The sequence below is a fragment of the Cryptomeria japonica genome, unplaced genomic scaffold, assembly GCF_030272615.1.
Source record: "Cryptomeria japonica unplaced genomic scaffold, Sugi_1.0 HiC_scaffold_218, whole genome shotgun sequence".
NCBI lineage: Eukaryota > Viridiplantae > Streptophyta > Pinopsida > Cupressales > Cupressaceae > Cryptomeria > Cryptomeria japonica.
In genome coordinates this window covers 87,694-92,500 of record NW_026729040.1, presented here as the reverse complement: position 1 = coordinate 92,500, position 4,807 = coordinate 87,694, and positions in this window count along the sequence as shown.

The following is a 4,807-nucleotide window of genomic DNA, read 5'->3' as shown; positions in this document are numbered from 1 at the left end:
ACTGCTACGATTTACCCCAACAATCATCGTGCCACTCTTCGCAGAGAGGTGATAGACGCCAACGAGCCCGCGCATAGCAATCGAGGTGTAAAAAGGGCGTTGAAGGCAGGAAGCCTGGACGAAAGAGGCTACGAGGTCACCTCGAAGCGGTCTAAGAATCGGGCGCACTTGGGGCGACTACCAGTGCCAACCCCTTATCCCGCGGTGCGTCCGACACACAGAAATTTCCAAGGCGGCCAAGGAGCCTCCCCGCATAGCAATCGGGGTGTGAGGTTACGGATGCAGCATTGATAGCAATCGAGGTGTGAGGCGAAGGATGCAGAAGTGAGAGCCGAGGGATGTAGCAGAGATAGCAATCGGGGTGTGTGATGCAGAAGAGATAGCAATCGAGGTGTGCGGTGGGAAGGGCCCAGCAGCCAGAATGCATGAAGCGACGGATGAAGCAGTGATGACAACCGGGCTGTGAGGAGAGGAGGGATGCAGCCAAGAAAGCAATCAGGGCTCGAGGCAAGGGATGCATCAAGGATAGCAATCATGTTGTGAGGCGAGATTCCAAAGGCTAAACGTGAGAGGCTGCAGGGTCGACTCAGAGAGGTCTATGCATGTGAGAGGCTGAAAGCAAGGTCGACTCGGAGCGGTCTATGCATCGGGCGCGCTTGGGGCGACTACCAGTGCCAACCCCTTATCCCGCGACGCGTCCGACAAAGAGAACGTTCCAAGGCGGCAGAGGAGGTTACCAGCCGAAGGATGCAGTAGCAATAACAGGTATAGTTCCGCGGCGGCCGAGAAGACTCACCGCATAGGAATCGGGATGCGAGGCGAGGGATGCGGCGGGAAGGCCCCGACGGCTAAACGGAAGAGGCTGCAGGGCCGCCTCGGAATGGTCCAAGCATCGGATGCGATTGGGACGACTACCAGTGCCAACCCCTTATCCCGCGATGCGTCCGATACACAGATAGTTCCAAGGCGGCCGAGGAGCCTCACCGCATATCAATCGGGGTGCGAGGCGAGGGATGGGGCGGGAAGGCCCCAACGGCTAGACGGAAGAGGCTTCAGGGCCACCTCGGAATGGTCCAAGCATCGGACGCGCTTGGGGCGACTGCCAGTGCCAACCCCTTATCCCGCGATGCGTCCGATACACAGATGGTTCCAAGGCGGCCGAGGAGCCTCACCGCATAGCAATCGGGGGTGCGAGGCGAGGGATGGGGCGGGAAGGCCCCAACGGCTAGACGGAAGAGGCTTCAGGGCCGCCTAGGAATGGTCCAAGCATCGGACACGCTTGGGGCGACTACCAGTGACAGCCCCCTATCCCGCGATGCGTCCGATACGAAGATGGTTCCAAGGCGGCCGAGGAGCCTCACCGCATAGCAATCGGGGTGCGAGGTGGGGGATGCGGCGAGATGGCCCCAACGGCTAGACGGAAGAGGCCACAGGGCCGCGTCGGAATAGTCCAAGCATCGGACGCGCTTGGGGCGACTACCAGTGACAACCCCTTATCCCGCGATGCGTCCGATACGAAGATAGTTCCAAGGCGGCCGAGGAGCCTCACCGCATAGCAATCGGGGTGCGAGGTGGGGGATGCGGCGAGATGGCCCCAACGGCTAGACGGAAGAGGCTGCAGGGCCGCCTCGGAATAGTCCAAGCATCGGACGCGCTTGGGGCCACTACCAGTGACAACCCCTTATCCCGCGATGCGTCCGATACGAAGATAGTTCCAAGGCGGCCGAAGAGCCTCACCGCATAGCAATCGGGGTGCGAGGTGGGGGATGCGGCGAGATGGCCCCAACGGCTAGACGGAAGAGGCCACAGGGCCGCCTCGGAATAGTCCAAGCATCGGACGCGCTTGGGGCGACTACCAGTGACAACCCCTTATCCCGCGATGCGTCCGATACGAAGATAGTTCCCAGGCGGCCGAGGAGCCTCACCGCATAGCAATCGGGGTGCGAGGCGAGGGATGCGGCGAGATGGCCCCAAAGGCTAGACGGAAGAGGCTGCAGGGCTGCCTCGGAATAGTCCAAGCATCGGACGCGCTTGGGGCGACTACCACTGCCAACCCCTTATCCCGCGATGCGTCCGATACACAGATAGTTCCGAGGCGGCCGAGGAGGTGGGGGATGCAGCGAGATGGCCCCAACGGCTAGACGGAAGAGGCTGCAGGGCCGCCTCGGAATAGTCCAAGCATCGGACGCGCTTGGGGCGACTACCAGTGACAACCCCTTATCCCGCGATGCGTCCGATACACAGATAGTTCCGAGGCGGCCAAGGAGCCTCACCGCATAGCAATCGTGGTGCGAGGTGGGGGATGCGGCGAGATGGCCCCAACGGCTAGACGGAAGAGGCTGCAGGGCCGCCTCGGAATGGTCCAAGCATCGGATGCGCTTGGGGCGACTACCACTGCCAACCCCTTATCCCGCGATGCGTCCGATACACAGATAGTTCCAAGGCGGCCGAGGAGCCTCACAGCATAGCAATCAGGGTGCGAGGCGAGGGATGCGGCGAGAAAGCCCCAACGGCTAGAGGGAAGAGGCTTCAGGTCCGCCTCGGAATGGTCCAAGCATCGGACGCGCTTGGGGCGACTACCAGTGACAACCCCTTATCCCGCGACGCGTCCGATACACAGATAGTTCCAAGGCGGCCGAGGAGCCTCACCGCATAGCAATCGGGGTGCGAGGCGAGGGATGCGGCGAGAAGGACCCAACGGCTACACGGAAGAGGCTTCGGGGCCGCCTCGGAATGGTCCAAGCATCGGACGCGCTTGGGGCGACTACCAGTGACAACCCCTTATCCCGCGACGCGTCCGATACACAGATAGTTCCAAGGCGGCCGAGGAGCCTCACCGCATAGCAATCGGGGTGCGAGGCGAGGGATGCGGCGAGAAGGACCCAACGGCTAGACGGAAGAGGCTTCGGGGCCGCCTCGGAATGGTCCAAGCATCGGACGCGCTTGGGGCGACTACCAGTGACAACCCCTTATCCCGCGACGCGTCCGATACACAGATAGTTCCAAGGCGGCCGAGGAGCCTCACCGCATAGCAATCGGGGTGCGAGGCGAGGGATGCGGCGAGAAGGACCCAACGGCTAGACGGAAGAGGCTTCGGGTCCGCCTCGGAATGGTCCAAGCATCGGACGCGCTTGGGGCGACTACCAGTGACAACCCCTTATCCCGCGACGCGTCCGATACACAGATAGTTCCAAGGCGGCCGAGGAGCCTCACCGCATAGCAATCGGGGTGCGAGGCGAGGGATGCGGCGAGAAGGACCCAACGGCTAGACGGAAGAGGCTTCGGGTCCGCCTCGGAATGGTCCAAGCATCGGACGCGCTTGGGGCGACTACCAGTGACAACCCCTTATCCCGCGACGCGTCCGATACACAGATAGTTCCAAGGCGGCCGAGGAGCCTCACCGCATAGCAATCGGGGTGCGAGGCGAGGGATGCGGCGAGAAGGACCCAACGGCTAGACGGAAGAGGCTTCGGGTCCGCCTCGGAATGGTCCAAGCATCGGACGCGCTTGGGGCGACTACCAGTGACAACCCCTTATCCCGCGACGCGTCCGATACACAGATAGTTCCGAGGCGGCCGAGGAGCCTCACCGCATAGCAATCGGGGTGCGAGGCGAAGGATGCGGCGAGAAGGACCCAACGGCTAGACGGAAGAGGCTTCGGGTCCGCCTCGGAATGGTCCAAGCATCGGACGCGCTTGGGGCGACTACCAGTGACAACCCCTTATCCCGCGACGCGTCCGATACACAGATAGTTCCAAGGCGGCCGAGGAGCCTCACCGCATAGCAATCGGGGTGCGAGGCGAGGGATGCGGCGAGAAGGACCCAACGGCTAGACGGAAGAGGCTTCAGGGCCGCCTCGGAATGGTCCAAGCATCGAACGCGCTTGGGGCGACTACCAGTGACAACCCCTTATCCCGCGACGCGTCCGATACACAGATAGTTCCGAGGCGGCCGAGGAGCCTCACCGCATAGCAATCGGGGTGCGAGGCGAGGGATGCGGCGAGAAGGACCCAACGGCTAGACGGAAGAGGCTTCAGGGCCGCCTCGGAATGGTCCAAGCATCGGACGCGCTTGGGGCGACTACCAGTGACAACCCCTTATCCCGCGACGCGTCCGATACACAGATAGTTCCGAGGCGGCCGAGGAGCCTCACCGCATAGCAATCGGGGTGCGAGGCGAGGGATGCGGCGAGAAGGACCCAACGGCTAGACGGAAGAGGCTTCAGGGCCGCCTCGGAATGGTCCAAGCATCGGACGCGCTTGGGGCGACTACCAATGACAACCCCTTATCCCGCGACGCGTCCGATACACAGATAGTTCCGAGGCGGCCGAGGAGCCTCACCGCATAGCAATCGGGGTGCGAGGCGAGGGATGCGGCGAGAAGGACCCAACGGCTAGACGGAAGAGGCTTCAGGGCCGCCTCGGAATGGTCCAAGCATCGGACGCGCTTGGGGCGACTACCAGTGACAACCCCTTATCCCGCGACGCGTCCGATACACAGATAGTTCCGAGGCGGCCGAGGAGCCTCACCGCATAGCAATCGGGGTGCGAGGCGAGGGATGCGGCGAGAAGGACCCAACGGCTAGACGGAAGAGGCTTCAGGGCCGCCTCGGAATGGTCCAAGCATCGGACGCGCTTGGGGCGACTACCGTTGCCAACCCCTTATCCCGCGATGCGTCTGATACACAGATAGTTCCGAGGCGGCCGAGGAGCCTCACCGCATAGCAATCGGGTTGCGAGGCAGATTATTGGGAAGGGAACCCCCTGGGATGCGGCTCAAGCAGTGCCCAAAGGGACTGGAATGCGGA